This window comes from Brachyhypopomus gauderio, unplaced genomic scaffold (assembly GCF_052324685.1).
Source record: "Brachyhypopomus gauderio isolate BG-103 unplaced genomic scaffold, BGAUD_0.2 sc94, whole genome shotgun sequence".
Classification (NCBI taxonomy): Eukaryota; Metazoa; Chordata; class Actinopteri; order Gymnotiformes; family Hypopomidae; genus Brachyhypopomus; species Brachyhypopomus gauderio.
Genome location: NW_027506915.1, coordinates 181,423 through 195,405, shown reverse-complemented (window position 1 = coordinate 195,405; position 13,983 = coordinate 181,423). Strand labels below are relative to the sequence as shown.

Sequence of the window (13,983 nt, the reverse complement as noted above, 5' to 3'; positions counted from 1 at the left end):
AAAGAAGCTTCCTTCGAACCGGATTTGAACCGGTGGCCTAAGGATTGCTGCTTTAACCTCTACAGTCCTCCGCTCTACCATCTGAGCTACCGAAGGATTCTGACGCACATGCAGCATAGATCCAGAAACAAGGACGTTGACAAAGATACCAGTTCGGTTGTGGCTTTTTCAACTCTTTAAGGTCCACCAAAGAGGAAACCTCACACTGTACCAGTTGGACATGTAGAGCTACCAACACGTATGTCTGTTAACAACATTGGCATGCGTACTGCATTTTGGACACGTGGATGGTAAAAGGCCACGGGTTGGTCCCACCAATGGTTAGAACAATTTGAATTGCTTTTTGAGAAAATCTATTGTGATGTCACATAGAGAGAGAGAGAAAGGAAAGGCTGAGTGGCTTTAATTGTTGTTTTTTTGTCATCATTAACAAGGACATAGACAAAATAATTAATGACAAGGAAGTCACAGGTAGGCAGACGTAAAGCTGGAAGTTCAGCTTAATCCAAAAGCCTGCCTGATGATGACTGAACGGTGCTCAAGAGCTCACGGTCATGTAAAGTTCAACGCCTGAACAGGGACTTGAACCCTGGACCCTCAGATTAAAAGTCTGATGCTCTACCGACTGAGCTATCCAGGCTACGTTTAGCCTTGCTCTGTGATTCAGAACATGTCCAGATATTCTTGACCTCTGACATGGGAAGCATTTGACAGTCTTGACACAAAAAGGTCCACATGTTCTGGTGTGGTCACGAATAACCCACATTCTGGTCTTTCTTCACTCATGAATAACGGCCAGCCAGAACTCATGTAAAGGCCTTCATCCATTAGCATAACATCGCTGTCCCTGATGGTCTAGTGGCTAGGATTCGGCGCTCTCACCGCCGCGGCCCGGGTTCGATTCCCGGTCAGGGAAAACAGAAAACTTTTTGCTCATCATGACATTAAAGGCAGTAATATCCTGGAAAAAAAAGAAGCTTCCTTCGAACCGGATTTGAACCGGTGGCCTAAGGATTGCTGCTTTAACCTCTACAGTCCTCCGCTCTACCATCTGAGCTACCGAAAGATTCTGACGCACATGCAGCATAGATCCAGAAACAAGGACGTTGACAAAGATACCAGTTCGGTTGTGGCTTTTTCAACTCTTTAAGGTCCACCAAAGAGGAAACCTCACACTGTACCAGTTGGACATGTAGAGCTACCAACACGTATGTCTGTTAACAACATTGGCATGCGTACTGCATTTTGGACACGTGGACGGTAAAAGGCCACGGGTTGGTCCCACCAATGGTTAGAACAATTTGAATTGCTTTTTGAGAAAATCTATTGTGATGTCACATAGAGAGAGAGAGAAAGGAAAGGCTGAGTGGCTTTAATTGGTGTTTTTTTTGTCATCATTAACAAGGACATAGACAAAATAATTAATGACAAGGAAGTCACAGGTAGGCAGACGTAAAGCTGGAAGTTCAGCTTAATCCAAAAGCCTGCCTGATGATGACTGAACGGTGCTCAAGAGCTGTTGGTCATGTAAAGTTCAACGCCTGAACAGGGACTTGAACCCTGGACCCTCAGATTAAAAGTCTGATGCTCTACCGACTGAGCTATCCAGGCTACGTTTAGCCTTGCTCTGTGATTCAGAACATGTCCAGATATTCTTGACCTCTGACATGGGAAGCATTTGACAGTCTTGACACAAAAAGGTCCACATGTTCTGGTGTGGTCACGAATAACCCACATTCTGGTCTTTCTTCACTCATGAATAACGGCCAGCCAGAACTCATGTAAAGGCCTTCATCCATTAGCATAACATCGCTGTCCCTGATGGTCTAGTGGCTAGGATTCGGCGCTCTCACCGCCGCGGCCCGGGTTCGATTCCCGGTCAGGGAAAACAGAAAACTTTTTGCTCATCATGACATTAAAGGCAGTAATATCCTGGAAAAAAAGAAGCTTCCTTCGAACCGGATTTGAACCGGTGGCCTAAGGATTGCTGCTTTAACCTCTACAGTCCTCCGCTCTACCATCTGAGCTACCGAAGGATTCTGACGCACATGCAGCATAGATCCAGAAACAAGGACGTTGACAAAGATACCAGTTCGGTTGTGGCTTTTTCAACTCTTTAAGGTCCACCAAAGAGGAAACCTCACACTGTACCAGTTGGACATGTAGAGCTACCAACACGTATGTCTGTTAACAACATTGGCATGCGTACTGCATTTTGGACACGTGGATGGTAAAAGGCCACGGGTTGGTCCCACCAATGGTTAGAACAATTTGAATTGCTTTTTGAGAAAATCTATTGTGATGTCACATAGAGAGAGAGAGAAAGGAAAGGCTGAGTGGCTTTAATTGTTGTTTTTTTGTCATCATTAACAAGGACATAGACAAAATAATTAATGACAAGGAAGTCACAGGTAGGCAGACGTAAAGATGGAAGTTCAGCTTAATCCAAAAGCCTGCCTGATGATGACTGAACGGTGCTCAAGAGCTGACGGTCATGTAAAGTTCAACGCCTGAACAGGGACTTGAACCCTGGACCCTCAGATTAAAAGTCTGATGCTCTACCGACTGAGCTATCCAGGCTACGTTTAGCCTTGCTTTGTGATTCAGAACATGTCCAGATATTCTTGACCTCTGACATGGGAAGCATTTGACAGTCTTGACACAAAAAGGTCCACTTGTTCTGGTGTGGTCACGAATAACCCACATTCTGGTCTTTCTTCACTCATGAATAACGGCCAGCCAGAACTCATGTAAAGGCCTTCATCCATTAGCATAACATCGCTGTCCCTGATGGTCTAGTGGCTAGGATTCGGCGCTCTCACCGCCGCGGCCCGGGTTCGATTCCCGGTCAGGGAAAACAGAAAACTTTTTGCTCATCATGACATTAAAGGCAGTAATATCCTGGAAAAAAAAGAAGCTTCCTTCGAACCGGATTTGAACCGGTGGCCTAAGGATTGCTGCTTTAACCTCTACAGTCCTCCGCTCTACCATCTGAGCTACCGAAAGATTCTGACGCACATGCAGCATAGATCCAGAAACAAGGACGTTGACAAAGATACCAGTTCGGTTGTGGCTTTTTCAACTCTTTAAGGTCCACCAAAGAGGAAACCTCACACTGTACCAGTTGGACATGTAGAGCTACCAACACGTATGTCTGTTAACAACATTGGCATGCGTACTGCATTTTGGACACGTGGACGGTAAAAGGCCACGGGTTGGTCCCACCAATGGTTAGAACAATTTGAATTGCTTTTTGAGAAAATCTATTGTGATGTCACATAGAGAGAGAGAGAAAGGAAAGGCTGAGTGGCTTTAATTGGTGTTTTTTTTGTCATCATTAACAAGGACATAGACAAAATAATTAATGACAAGGAAGTCACAGGTAGGCAGACGTAAAGCTGGAAGTTCAGCTTAATCCAAAAGCCTGCCTGATGATGACTGAACGGTGCTCAAGAGCTGTTGGTCATGTAAAGTTCAACGCCTGAACAGGGACTTGAACCCTGGACCCTCAGATTAAAAGTCTGATGCTCTACCGACTGAGCTATCCAGGCTACGTTTAGCCTTGCTCTGTGATTCAGAACATGTCCAGATATTCTTGACCTCTGACATGGGAAGCATTTGACAGTCTTGACACAAAAAGGTCCACATGTTCTGGTGTGGTCACGAATAACCCACATTCTGGTCTTTCTTCACTCATGAATAACGGCCAGCCAGAACTCATGTAAAGGCCTTCATCCATTAGCATAACATCGCTGTCCCTGATGGTCTAGTGGCTAGGATTCGGCGCTCTCACCGCCGCGGCCCGGGTTCGATTCCCGGTCAGGGAAAACAGAAAACTTTTTGCTCATCATGACATTAAAGGCAGTAATATCCTGGAAAAAAAGAAGCTTCCTTCGAACCGGATTTGAACCGGTGGCCTAAGGATTGCTGCTTTAACCTCTACAGTCCTCCGCTCTACCATCTGAGCTACCGAAGGATTCTGACGCACATGCAGCATAGATCCAGAAACAAGGACGTTGACAAAGATACCAGTTCGGTTGTGGCTTTTTCAACTCTTTAAGGTCCACCAAAGAGGAAACCTCACACTGTACCAGTTGGACATGTAGAGCTACCAACACGTATGTCTGTTAACAACATTGGCATGCGTACTGCATTTTGGACACGTGGATGGTAAAAGGCCACGGGTTGGTCCCACCAATGGTTAGAACAATTTGAATTGCTTTTTGAGAAAATCTATTGTGATGTCACATAGAGAGAGAGAGAAAGGAAAGGCTGAGTGGCTTTAATTGTTGTTTTTTTGTCATCATTAACAAGGACATAGACAAAATAATTAATGACAAGGAAGTCACAGGTAGGCAGACGTAAAGATGGAAGTTCAGCTTAATCCAAAAGCCTGCCTGATGATGACTGAACGGTGCTCAAGAGCTGACGGTCATGTAAAGTTCAACGCCTGAACAGGGACTTGAACCCTGGACCCTCAGATTAAAAGTCTGATGCTCTACCGACTGAGCTATCCAGGCTACGTTTAGCCTTGCTTTGTGATTCAGAACATGTCCAGATATTCTTGACCTCTGACATGGGAAGCATTTGACAGTCTTGACACAAAAAGGTCCACTTGTTCTGGTGTGGTCACGAATAACCCACATTCTGGTCTTTCTTCACTCATGAATAACGGCCAGCCAGAACTCATGTAAAGGCCTTCATCCATTAGCATAACATCGCTGTCCCTGATGGTCTAGTGGCTAGGATTCGGCGCTCTCACCGCCGCGGCCCGGGTTCGATTCCCGGTCAGGGAAAACAGAAAACTTTTTGCTCATCATGACATTAAAGGCAGTAATATCCTGGAAAAAAAAGAAGCTTCCTTCGAACCGGATTTGAACCGGTGGCCTAAGGATTGCTGCTTTAACCTCTACAGTCCTCCGCTCTACCATCTGAGCTACCGAAGGATTCTGACGCACATGCAGCATAGATCCAGAAACAAGGACGTTGACAAAGATACCAGTTCGGTTGTGGCTTTTTCAACTCTTTAAGGTCCACCAAAGAGGAAACCTCACACTGTACCAGTTGGACATGTAGAGCTACCAACACGTATGTCTGTTAACAACATTGGCATGCGTACTGCATTTTGGACACGTGGATGGTAAAAGGCCACGGGTTGGTCCCACCAATGGTTAGAACAATTTGAATTGCTTTTTGAGAAAATCTATTGTGATGTCACATAGAGAGAGAGAGAAAGGAAAGGCTGAGTGGCTTTAATTGGTGTTTTTTTTGTCATCATTAACAAGGACATAGACAAAATAATTAATGACAAGGAAGTCACAGGTAGGCAGACGTAAAGCTGGAAGTTCAGCTTAATCCAAAAGCCTGCCTGATGATGACTGAACGGTGCTCAAGAGCTCACGGTCATGTAAAGTTCAACGCCTGAACAGGGACTTGAACCCTGGACCCTCAGATTAAAAGTCTGATGCTCTACCGACTGAGCTATCCAGGCTACGTTTAGCCTTGCTCTGTGATTCAGAACATGTCCAGATATTCTTGACCTCTGACATGGGAAGCATTTGACAGTCTTGACACAAAAAGGTCCACATGTTCTGGTGTGGTCACGAATAACCCACATTCTGGTCTTTCTTCACTCATGAATAACGGCCAGCCAGAACTCATGTAAAGGCCTTCATCCATTAGCATAACATCGCTGTCCCTGATGGTCTAGTGGCTAGGATTCGGCGCTCTCACCGCCGCGGCCCGGGTTCGATTCCCGGTCGGGGAAAACAGAAAACTTTTTGCTCATCATGACATTAAAGGCAGTAATATCCTGGAAAAAAAAGAAGCTTCCTTCGAACCGGATTTGAACCGGTGGCCTAAGGATTGCTGCTTTAACCTCTACAGTCCTCCGCTCTACCATCTGAGCTACCGAAGGATTCTGACGCACATGCAGCATAGATCCAGAAACAAGGACGTTGACAAAGATACCAGTTCGGTTGTGGCTTTTTCAACTCTTTAAGGTCCACCAAAGAGGAAACCTCACACTGTACCAGTTGGACATGTAGAGCTACCAACACGTATGTCTGTTAACAACATTGGCATGCGTACTGCATTTTGGACACGTGGATGGTAAAAGGCCACGGGTTGGTCCCACCAATGGTTAGAACAATTTGAATTGCTTTTTGAGAAAATCTATTGTGATGTCACATAGAGAGAGAGAGAAAGGAAAGGCTGAGTGGCTTTAATTGGTGTTTTTTTTGTCATCATTAACAAGGACATAGACAAAAGAATTAATGACAAGGAAGTCACAGGTAGGCAGACGTAAAGCTGGAAGTTCAGCTTAATCCAAAAGCCTGCCTGACGATGAGTGAACAGTGCTCAAGAGCGGATGGTCATGTAAAGTTCAACGCCTGAACAGGGACTTGAACCCTGGACCCTCAGATTAAAAGTCTGATGCTCTACCGACTGAGCTATCCAGGCTACGTTTAGCCTTGCTCTGTGATTCAGAACATGTCCAGATATTCTTGACCTCTGACATGGGAAGCATTTGACAGTCTTGACACAAAAAGGTCCACATGTTCTGGTGTGGTCACGAATAACCCACATTCTGGTCTTTCTTCACTCATGAATAACGGCCAGCCAGAACTCATGTAAAGGCCTTCATCCATTAGCATAACATCGCTGTCCCTGATGGTCTAGTGGCTAGGATTCGGCGCTCTCACCGCCGCGGCCCGGGTTCGATTCCCGGTCAGGGAAAACAGAAAACTTTTTGCTCATCATGACATTAAAGGCAGTAATATCCTGGAAAAAAAAGAAGCTTCCTTCGAACCGGATTTGAACCGGTGGCCTAAGGATTGCTGCTTTAACCTCTACAGTCCTCCGCTCTACCATCTGAGCTACCGAAGGATTCTGACGCACATGCAGCATAGATCCAGAAACAAGGACGTTGACAAAGATACCAGTTCGGTTGTGGCTTTTTCAACTCTTTAAGGTCCACCAAAGAGGAAACCTCACACTGTACCAGTTGGACATGTAGAGCTACCAACACGTATGTCTGTTAACAACATTGGCATGCGTACTGCATTTTGGACACGTGGATGGTAAAAGGCCACGGGTTGGTCCCACCAATGGTTAGAACAATTTGAATTGCTTTTTGAGAAAATCTATTGTGATGTCACATAGAGAGAGAGAGAAAGGAAAGGCTGAGTGGCTTTAATTGTTGTTTTTTTGTCATCATTAACAAGGACATAGACAAAATAATTAATGACAAGGAAGTCACAGGTAGGCAGACGTAAAGATGGAAGTTCAGCTTAATCCAAAAGCCTGCCTGATGATGACTGAACGGTGCTCAAGAGCTGACGGTCATGTAAAGTTCAACGCCTGAACAGGGACTTGAACCCTGGACCCTCAGATTAAAAGTCTGATGCTCTACCGACTGAGCTATCCAGGCTACGTTTAGCCTTGCTCTGTGATTCAGAACATGTCCAGATATTCTTGACCTCTGACATGGGAAGCATTTGACAGTCTTGACACAAAAAGGTCCACTTGTTCTGGTGTGGTCACGAATAACCCACATTCTGGTCTTTCTTCACTCATGAATAACGGCCAGCCAGAACTCATGTAAAGGCCTTCATCCATTAGCATAACATCGCTGTCCCTGATGGTCTAGTGGCTAGGATTCGGCGCTCTCACCGCCGCGGCCCGGGTTCGATTCCCGGTCAGGGAAAACAGAAAACTTTTTGCTCATCATGACATTAAAGGCAGTAATATCCTGGAAAAAAAAGAAGCTTCCTTCGAACCGGATTTGAACCGGTGGCCTAAGGATTGCTGCTTTAACCTCTACAGTCCTCCGCTCTACCATCTGAGCTACCGAAGGATTCTGACGCACATGCAGCATAGATCCAGAAACAAGGACGTTGACAAAGATACCAGTTCGGTTGTGGCTTTTTCAACTCTTTAAGGTCCACCAAAGAGGAAACCTCACACTGTACCAGTTGGACATGTAGAGCTACCAACACGTATGTCTGTTAACAACATTGGCATGCGTACTGCATTTTGGACACGTGGATGGTAAAAGGCCACGGGTTGGTCCCACCAATGGTTAGAACAATTTGAATTGCTTTTTGAGAAAATCTATTGTGATGTCACATAGAGAGAGAGAGAAAGGAAAGGCTGAGTGGCTTTAATTGGTGTTTTTTTTGTCATCATTAACAAGGACATAGACAAAATAATTAATGACAAGGAAGTCACAGGTAGGCAGACGTAAAGCTGGAAGTTCAGCTTAATCCAAAAGCCTGCCTGACGATGAGTGAACAGTGCTCAAGAGCTCACGGTCATGTAAAGTTCAACGCCTGAACAGGGACTTGAACCCTGGACCCTCAGATTAAAAGTCTGATGCTCTACCGACTGAGCTATCCAGGCTACATTTAGCCTTGCTCTGTGATTCAGAACATGTCCAGATATTCTTGACCTCTGACATGGGAAGCATTTGACAGTCTTGACACAAAAAGGTCCACTTGTTCTGGTGTGGTCACGAATAACCCACATTCTGGTCTTTCTTCACTCATGAATAACGGCCAGCCAGAACTCATGTAAAGGCCTTCATCCATTAGCATAACATCGCTGTCCCTGATGGTCTAGTGGCTAGGATTCGGCGCTCTCACCGCCGCGGCCCGGGTTCGATTCCCGGTCAGGGGAAACAGAAAACTTTTTGCTCATCATGACATTAAAGGCAGTAATATCCTGAAAAAAAAAGAAGCTTCCTTCGAACCGGATTTGAACCGATGGCCTAAGGATTGCTGCTTTAACCTCTACAGTCCTCCGCTCTACCATCTGAGCTACCGAAGGATTCTGACGCACATGCAGCATAGATCCAGAAACAAGGACGTTGACAAAGATACCAGTTCGGTTGTGGCTTTTTCAACTCTTTAAGGTCCACCAAAGAGGAAACCTCACACTGTACCAGTTGGACATGTAGAGCTACCAACACGTATGTCTGTTAACAACATTGGCATGCGTACTGCATTTTGGACACGTGGATGGTAAAAGGCCACGGGTTGGTCCCACCAATGGTTAGAACAATTTGAATTGCTTTTTGAGAAAATCTATTGTGATGTCACATAGAGAGAGAGAGAAAGGAAAGGCTGAGTGGCTTTAATTGTTGTTTTTTTTGTCATCATTAACAAGGACATAGACAAAATAATTAATGACAAGGAAGTCACAGGTAGGCAGACGTAAAGCTGGAAGTTCAGCTTAATCCAAAAGCCTGCCTGACGATGAGTGAACGGTGCTCAAGAGCTGACGGTCATGTAAAGTTCAACACCTGAACAGGGACTTGAACCCTGGACCCTCAGATTAAAAGTCTGATGCTCTACCGACTGAGCTATCCAGGCTACGTTTAACCTTGCTCTGTGATTCAGAACATGTCCAGATATTCTTGACCTCTGACATGGGAAGCATTTGACAGTCTTGACACAAAAAGGTCCACATGTTCTGGTGTGGTCACGAATAACCCACATTCTGGTCTTTCTTCACTCATGAATAACGGCCAGCCAGAACTCATGTAAAAGCCTTCATTCATTAGCATTCCATCGCTGTCCCTGATGGTCTAGTGGCTAGGATTCGGCGCTCTCACCGCTGCGGCCCGGGTTCGATTCCCAGTCAGGGAAAACAGAAAACTTTTTGCTCATCATGACATTAAAGGCAGTAATATCCTGGAAAAAAAGAAGCTTCATTCGAACCGGATTTGAACCGGTGGCCTAAGGATTGCTGCTTTAACCTCTACAGTCCTCCGCTCTACCATATGAGCTACCGAAGGATTCTGACGCACATGCAGCATAGATCCAGAAACAAGGACGTTGACAAAGATACCAGTTCGGTTGTGGCTTTTTCAACTCTTTAAGGTCCACCAAAGAGGAAACCTCACACTGTACCAGTTGGACATGTAGAGCTACCAACACGTATGTCTGTTAACAACATTGGCATGCGTACTGCATTTTGGACACGTGGATGGTAAAAGGCCACGGGTTGGTCCCACCAATGGTTAGAACAATTTGAATTGTTTTTTGAGAAAATCTATTGTGATGTCACATAGAGAGAGAGAGAAAGGAAAGGCTGAGTGGCTTTAATTGTTGTTTTTTTGTCATCATTAACAAGGACATAGACAAAATAATTAATGACAAGGAAGTCACAGGTAGGCAGACGTAAAGCTGGAAGTTCAGCTTAATCCAAAAGCCTGCCTGACGATGAGTGAACGGTGCTCAAGAGCTGACGGTCATGTAAAGTTCAACGCCTGAACAGGGACTTGAACCCTGGACCCTCAGATTAAAAGTCTGATGCTCTACCGACTGAGCTATCCAGGCTACGTTTAACCTTGCTCTGTGATTCAGAACATGTCCAGATATTCTTGACCTCTGACATGGGAAGCATTTGACAGTCTTGACACAAAAAGGTCCACATGTTCTGGTGTGGTCACGAATAACCCACATTCTGGTCTTTCTTCACTCATGAATAACGGCCAGCCAGAACTCATGTAAAGGCCTTCATCCATTAGCATAACATCGCTGTCCCTGATGGTCTAGTGGCTAGGATTCGGCGCTCTCACCGCCGCGGCCCGGGTTCGATTCCCGGTCAGGGAAAACAGAAAACTTTTTGCTCATCATGACATTAAAGGCAGTAATATCCTGGAAAAAAAGAAGCTTCCTTCGAACCGGATTTGAACCGGTGGCCTAAGGATTGCTGCTTTAACCTCTACAGTCCTCCGCTCTACCATCTGAGCTACCGAAGGATTCTGACGCACATGCAGCATAGATCCAGAAACAAGGACGTTGACAAAGATACCAGTTCGGTTGTGGCTTTTTCAACTCTTTAAGGTCCACCAAAGAGGAAACCTCACACTGTACCAGTTGGACATGTAGAGCTACCAACACGTATGTCTGTTAACAACATTGGCATGCGTACTGCATTTTGGACACGTGGATGGTAAAAGGCCACGGGTTGGTCCCACCAATGGTTAGAACAATTTGAATTGCTTTTTGAGAAAATCTATTGTGATGTCACATAGAGAGAGAGAGAAAGGAAAGGCTGAGTGGCTTTAATTGGTGTTTTTTTTTGTCATCATTAACAAGGACATAGACAAAAGAATTAATGACAAGGAAGTCACAGGTAGGCAGACGTAAAGCTGGAAGTTCAGCTTAATCCAAAAGCCTGCCTGACGATGAGTGAACGGTGCTCAAGAGCTGACGGTCATGTAAAGTTCAACACCTGAACAGGGACTTGAACCCTGGACCCTCAGATTAAAAGTCTGATGCTCTACCGACTGAGCTATCCAGGCTACGTTTAGCCTTGCTCTGTGATTCAGAACATGTCCAGATATTCTTGACCTCTGACATGGGAAGCATTTGACAGTCTTGACACAAAAAGGTCCACATGTTCTGGTGTGGTCACGAATAACCCACATTCTGGTCTTTCTTCACTCATGAATAACGGCCAGCCAGAACTCATGTAAAGGCCTTCATCCATTAGCATAACATCGCTGTCCCTGATGGTCTAGTGGCTAGGATTCGGCGCTCTCACCGCCGCGGCCCGGGTTCGATTCCCGGTCAGGGAAAACAGAAAACTTTTTGCTCATCATGACATTAAAGGCAGTAATATCCTGGAAAAAAAAGAAGCTTCCTTCGAACCGGATTTGAACCGGTGGCCTAAGGATTGCTGCTTTAACCTCTACAGTCCTCCGCTCTACCATCTGAGCTACCGAAGGATTCTGACGCACATGCAGCATAGATCCAGAAACAAGGACGTTGACAAAGATACCAGTTCGGTTGTGGCTTTTTCAACTCTTAAGGTCCACCAAAGAGGAAACCTCACACTGTACCAGTTGGACATGTAGAGCTACCAACACGTATGTCTGTTAACAACATTGGCATGCGTACTGCATTTTGGACACGTGGATGGTAAAAGGCCACGGGTTGGTCCCACCAATGGTTAGAACAATTTGAATTGCTTTTTGAGAAAATCTATTGTGATGTCACATAGAGAGAGAGAGAAAGGAAAGGCTGAGTGGCTTTAATTGGTGTTTTTTTTTGTCATCATTAACAAGGACATAGACAAAAGAATTAATGACAAGGAAGTCACAGGTAGGCAGACGTAAAGCTGGAAGTTCAGCTTAATCCAAAAGCCTGCCTGACGATGAGTGAACGGTGCTCAAGAGCTGACGGTCATGTAAAGTTCAACACCTGAACAGGGACTTGAACCCTGGACCCTCAGATTAAAAGTCTGATGCTCTACCGACTGAGCTATCCAGGCTATGTTTAGCCTTGCTCTGTGATTCAGAACATGTCCAGATATTCTTGACCTCTGACATGGGAAGCATTTGACAGTCTTGACACAAAAAGGTCCACATGTTCTGGTGTGGTCACGAATAACCCACATTCTGGTCTTTCTTCACTCATGAATAACGGCCAGCCAGAACTCATGTAAAGGCCTTCATCCATTAGCATAACATCGCTGTCCCTGATGGTCTAGTGGCTAGGATTCGGCGCTCTCACCGCCGCGGCCCGGGTTCGATTCCCGGTCAGGGAAAACAGAAAACTTTTTGCTCATCATGACATTAAAGGCAGTAATATCCTGGAAAAAAAAGAAGCTTCCTTCGAACCGGATTTGAACCGGTGGCCTAAGGATTGCTGCTTTAACCTCTACAGTCCTCCGCTCTACCATCTGAGCTACCGAAGGATTCTGACGCACATGCAGCATAGATCCAGAAACAAGGACGTTGACAAAGATACCAGTTCGGTTGTGGCTTTTTCAACTCTTTAAGGTCCACCAAAGAGGAAACCTCACACTGTACCAGTTGGACATGTAGAGCTACCAACACGTATGTCTGTTAACAACATTGGCATGCGTACTGCATTTTGGACACGTGGATGGTAAAAGGCCACGGGTTGGTCCCACCAATGGTTAGAACAATTTGAATTGCTTTTTGAGAAAATCTATTGTGATGTCACATAGAGAGAGAGAGAAAGGAAAGGCTGAGTGGCTTTAATTGGTGTTTTTTTTGTCATCATTAACAAGGACATAGACAAAATAATTAATGACAAGGAAGTCACAGGTAGGCAGACGTAAAGCTGGAAGTTCAGCTTAATCCAAAAGCCTGCCTGACGATGAGTGAACGGTGCTCAAGAGCTGACGGTCATGTAAAGTTCAACGCCTGAACAGGGACTTGAACCCTGGACCCTCAGATTAAAAGTCTGATGCTCTACCGACTGAGCTATCCAGGCTACGTTTAGCCTTGCTCTGTGATTCAGAACATGTCCAGATATTCTTGACCTCTGACATGGGAAGCATTTGACAGTCTTGACACAAAAAGGTCCACATGTTCTGGTGTGGTCACGAATAACCCACATTCTGGTCTTTCTTCACTCATGAATAACGGCCAGCCAGAACTCATGTAAAGGCCTTCATCCATTAGCATAACATCGCTGTCCCTGATGGTCTAGTGGCTAGGATTCGGCGCTCTCACCGCCGCGGCCCGGGTTCGATTCCCGGTCAGGGAAAACAGAAAACTTTTTGCTCATCATGACATTAAAGGCAGTAATATCCTGGAAAAAAAGAAGCTTCCTTCGAACCGGATTTGAACCGGTGGCCTAAGGATTGCTGCTTTAACCTCTACAGTCCTCCGCTCTACCATCTGAGCTACCGAAGGATTCTGACGCACATGCAGCATAGATCCAGAAACAAGGACGTTGACAAAGATACCAGTTCGGTTGTGGCTTTTTCAACTCTTTAAGGTCCACCAAAGAGGAAACCTCACACTGTACCAGTTGGACATGTAGAGCTACCAACACGTATGTCTGTTAACAACATTGGCATGCGTACTGCATTTTGGACACGTGGATGGTAAAAGGCCACGGGTTGGTCCCACCAATGGTTAGAACAATTTGAATTGCTTTTTGAGAAAATCTATTGTGATGTCACATAGAGAGAGAGAGAAAGGAAAGGCTGAGT

At 45.3% G+C, this 13,983-nt stretch overlaps 36 non-coding genes across 36 annotated transcripts; 12 read left to right on the top strand and 24 right to left on the bottom strand.

The window, feature by feature from the left end:
• Nucleotides 1-9: 9 nt before the first annotated feature.
• Nucleotides 10-96, bottom strand: trnay-gua (transfer RNA tyrosine (anticodon GUA)). The gene is given in 2 exon segments: nucleotides 10-45; nucleotides 60-96. It is a non-coding gene; the product is annotated as a tRNA-Tyr (tRNA).
• A 471-nt stretch (nucleotides 97-567) lies between these two features.
• Nucleotides 568-640, bottom strand: trnak-uuu (transfer RNA lysine (anticodon UUU)). The gene has a single exon. It is a non-coding gene; the product is annotated as a tRNA-Lys (tRNA).
• A 204-nt stretch (nucleotides 641-844) lies between these two features.
• On the top strand, nucleotides 845-916 carry trnae-cuc (transfer RNA glutamic acid (anticodon CUC)). Its single transcript has one exon. It is a non-coding gene; the product is annotated as a tRNA-Glu (tRNA).
• A 622-nt stretch (nucleotides 917-1,538) lies between these two features.
• Nucleotides 1,539-1,611, bottom strand: trnak-uuu (transfer RNA lysine (anticodon UUU)). The gene has a single exon. It is a non-coding gene; the product is annotated as a tRNA-Lys (tRNA).
• Nucleotides 1,612-1,815: 204 nt separating this feature from the next.
• On the top strand, nucleotides 1,816-1,887 carry trnae-cuc (transfer RNA glutamic acid (anticodon CUC)). Its single transcript has one exon. It is a non-coding gene; the product is annotated as a tRNA-Glu (tRNA).
• Nucleotides 1,888-1,949: 62 nt separating this feature from the next.
• Nucleotides 1,950-2,036, bottom strand: trnay-gua (transfer RNA tyrosine (anticodon GUA)). Its single transcript is given in 2 exon segments — nucleotides 1,950-1,985; nucleotides 2,000-2,036. It is a non-coding gene; the product is annotated as a tRNA-Tyr (tRNA).
• Nucleotides 2,037-2,507: 471 nt separating this feature from the next.
• Nucleotides 2,508-2,580, bottom strand: trnak-uuu (transfer RNA lysine (anticodon UUU)). The gene has a single exon. It is a non-coding gene; the product is annotated as a tRNA-Lys (tRNA).
• A 204-nt stretch (nucleotides 2,581-2,784) lies between these two features.
• Nucleotides 2,785-2,856, top strand: trnae-cuc (transfer RNA glutamic acid (anticodon CUC)). Its single transcript has one exon. It is a non-coding gene; the product is annotated as a tRNA-Glu (tRNA).
• A 622-nt stretch (nucleotides 2,857-3,478) lies between these two features.
• Nucleotides 3,479-3,551, bottom strand: trnak-uuu (transfer RNA lysine (anticodon UUU)). Its single transcript has one exon. It is a non-coding gene; the product is annotated as a tRNA-Lys (tRNA).
• Nucleotides 3,552-3,755: 204 nt separating this feature from the next.
• Nucleotides 3,756-3,827, top strand: trnae-cuc (transfer RNA glutamic acid (anticodon CUC)). The gene has a single exon. It is a non-coding gene; the product is annotated as a tRNA-Glu (tRNA).
• Nucleotides 3,828-3,889: 62 nt separating this feature from the next.
• On the bottom strand, nucleotides 3,890-3,976 carry trnay-gua (transfer RNA tyrosine (anticodon GUA)). The gene is given in 2 exon segments: nucleotides 3,890-3,925; nucleotides 3,940-3,976. It is a non-coding gene; the product is annotated as a tRNA-Tyr (tRNA).
• A 471-nt stretch (nucleotides 3,977-4,447) lies between these two features.
• On the bottom strand, nucleotides 4,448-4,520 carry trnak-uuu (transfer RNA lysine (anticodon UUU)). Its single transcript has one exon. It is a non-coding gene; the product is annotated as a tRNA-Lys (tRNA).
• Nucleotides 4,521-4,724: 204 nt separating this feature from the next.
• Nucleotides 4,725-4,796, top strand: trnae-cuc (transfer RNA glutamic acid (anticodon CUC)). The gene has a single exon. It is a non-coding gene; the product is annotated as a tRNA-Glu (tRNA).
• A 63-nt stretch (nucleotides 4,797-4,859) lies between these two features.
• Nucleotides 4,860-4,946, bottom strand: trnay-gua (transfer RNA tyrosine (anticodon GUA)). Its single transcript is given in 2 exon segments — nucleotides 4,860-4,895; nucleotides 4,910-4,946. It is a non-coding gene; the product is annotated as a tRNA-Tyr (tRNA).
• A 472-nt stretch (nucleotides 4,947-5,418) lies between these two features.
• Nucleotides 5,419-5,491, bottom strand: trnak-uuu (transfer RNA lysine (anticodon UUU)). The gene has a single exon. It is a non-coding gene; the product is annotated as a tRNA-Lys (tRNA).
• Nucleotides 5,492-5,695: 204 nt separating this feature from the next.
• On the top strand, nucleotides 5,696-5,767 carry trnae-cuc (transfer RNA glutamic acid (anticodon CUC)). The gene has a single exon. It is a non-coding gene; the product is annotated as a tRNA-Glu (tRNA).
• Nucleotides 5,768-5,830: 63 nt separating this feature from the next.
• Nucleotides 5,831-5,917, bottom strand: trnay-gua (transfer RNA tyrosine (anticodon GUA)). The gene is given in 2 exon segments: nucleotides 5,831-5,866; nucleotides 5,881-5,917. It is a non-coding gene; the product is annotated as a tRNA-Tyr (tRNA).
• A 472-nt stretch (nucleotides 5,918-6,389) lies between these two features.
• trnak-uuu (transfer RNA lysine (anticodon UUU)) lies at nucleotides 6,390-6,462 on the bottom strand. Its single transcript has one exon. It is a non-coding gene; the product is annotated as a tRNA-Lys (tRNA).
• Nucleotides 6,463-6,666: 204 nt separating this feature from the next.
• On the top strand, nucleotides 6,667-6,738 carry trnae-cuc (transfer RNA glutamic acid (anticodon CUC)). Its single transcript has one exon. It is a non-coding gene; the product is annotated as a tRNA-Glu (tRNA).
• A 63-nt stretch (nucleotides 6,739-6,801) lies between these two features.
• Nucleotides 6,802-6,888, bottom strand: trnay-gua (transfer RNA tyrosine (anticodon GUA)). The gene is given in 2 exon segments: nucleotides 6,802-6,837; nucleotides 6,852-6,888. It is a non-coding gene; the product is annotated as a tRNA-Tyr (tRNA).
• Nucleotides 6,889-7,359: 471 nt separating this feature from the next.
• On the bottom strand, nucleotides 7,360-7,432 carry trnak-uuu (transfer RNA lysine (anticodon UUU)). The gene has a single exon. It is a non-coding gene; the product is annotated as a tRNA-Lys (tRNA).
• A 204-nt stretch (nucleotides 7,433-7,636) lies between these two features.
• On the top strand, nucleotides 7,637-7,708 carry trnae-cuc (transfer RNA glutamic acid (anticodon CUC)). The gene has a single exon. It is a non-coding gene; the product is annotated as a tRNA-Glu (tRNA).
• Nucleotides 7,709-7,771: 63 nt separating this feature from the next.
• Nucleotides 7,772-7,858, bottom strand: trnay-gua (transfer RNA tyrosine (anticodon GUA)). Its single transcript is given in 2 exon segments — nucleotides 7,772-7,807; nucleotides 7,822-7,858. It is a non-coding gene; the product is annotated as a tRNA-Tyr (tRNA).
• A 472-nt stretch (nucleotides 7,859-8,330) lies between these two features.
• On the bottom strand, nucleotides 8,331-8,403 carry trnak-uuu (transfer RNA lysine (anticodon UUU)). The gene has a single exon. It is a non-coding gene; the product is annotated as a tRNA-Lys (tRNA).
• An 898-nt stretch (nucleotides 8,404-9,301) lies between these two features.
• Nucleotides 9,302-9,374, bottom strand: trnak-uuu (transfer RNA lysine (anticodon UUU)). The gene has a single exon. It is a non-coding gene; the product is annotated as a tRNA-Lys (tRNA).
• Nucleotides 9,375-10,270: 896 nt separating this feature from the next.
• trnak-uuu (transfer RNA lysine (anticodon UUU)) lies at nucleotides 10,271-10,343 on the bottom strand. The gene has a single exon. It is a non-coding gene; the product is annotated as a tRNA-Lys (tRNA).
• Nucleotides 10,344-10,547: 204 nt separating this feature from the next.
• trnae-cuc (transfer RNA glutamic acid (anticodon CUC)) lies at nucleotides 10,548-10,619 on the top strand. The gene has a single exon. It is a non-coding gene; the product is annotated as a tRNA-Glu (tRNA).
• Nucleotides 10,620-10,681: 62 nt separating this feature from the next.
• Nucleotides 10,682-10,768, bottom strand: trnay-gua (transfer RNA tyrosine (anticodon GUA)). Its single transcript is given in 2 exon segments — nucleotides 10,682-10,717; nucleotides 10,732-10,768. It is a non-coding gene; the product is annotated as a tRNA-Tyr (tRNA).
• Nucleotides 10,769-11,241: 473 nt separating this feature from the next.
• On the bottom strand, nucleotides 11,242-11,314 carry trnak-uuu (transfer RNA lysine (anticodon UUU)). Its single transcript has one exon. It is a non-coding gene; the product is annotated as a tRNA-Lys (tRNA).
• Nucleotides 11,315-11,518: 204 nt separating this feature from the next.
• Nucleotides 11,519-11,590, top strand: trnae-cuc (transfer RNA glutamic acid (anticodon CUC)). The gene has a single exon. It is a non-coding gene; the product is annotated as a tRNA-Glu (tRNA).
• Nucleotides 11,591-11,653: 63 nt separating this feature from the next.
• trnay-gua (transfer RNA tyrosine (anticodon GUA)) lies at nucleotides 11,654-11,740 on the bottom strand. Its single transcript is given in 2 exon segments — nucleotides 11,654-11,689; nucleotides 11,704-11,740. It is a non-coding gene; the product is annotated as a tRNA-Tyr (tRNA).
• Nucleotides 11,741-12,489: 749 nt separating this feature from the next.
• trnae-cuc (transfer RNA glutamic acid (anticodon CUC)) lies at nucleotides 12,490-12,561 on the top strand. Its single transcript has one exon. It is a non-coding gene; the product is annotated as a tRNA-Glu (tRNA).
• Nucleotides 12,562-12,624: 63 nt separating this feature from the next.
• trnay-gua (transfer RNA tyrosine (anticodon GUA)) lies at nucleotides 12,625-12,711 on the bottom strand. Its single transcript is given in 2 exon segments — nucleotides 12,625-12,660; nucleotides 12,675-12,711. It is a non-coding gene; the product is annotated as a tRNA-Tyr (tRNA).
• Nucleotides 12,712-13,183: 472 nt separating this feature from the next.
• On the bottom strand, nucleotides 13,184-13,256 carry trnak-uuu (transfer RNA lysine (anticodon UUU)). Its single transcript has one exon. It is a non-coding gene; the product is annotated as a tRNA-Lys (tRNA).
• Nucleotides 13,257-13,460: 204 nt separating this feature from the next.
• trnae-cuc (transfer RNA glutamic acid (anticodon CUC)) lies at nucleotides 13,461-13,532 on the top strand. Its single transcript has one exon. It is a non-coding gene; the product is annotated as a tRNA-Glu (tRNA).
• Nucleotides 13,533-13,594: 62 nt separating this feature from the next.
• trnay-gua (transfer RNA tyrosine (anticodon GUA)) lies at nucleotides 13,595-13,681 on the bottom strand. The gene is given in 2 exon segments: nucleotides 13,595-13,630; nucleotides 13,645-13,681. It is a non-coding gene; the product is annotated as a tRNA-Tyr (tRNA).
• Between the last annotated feature and the right edge of the window lie 302 nt (nucleotides 13,682-13,983).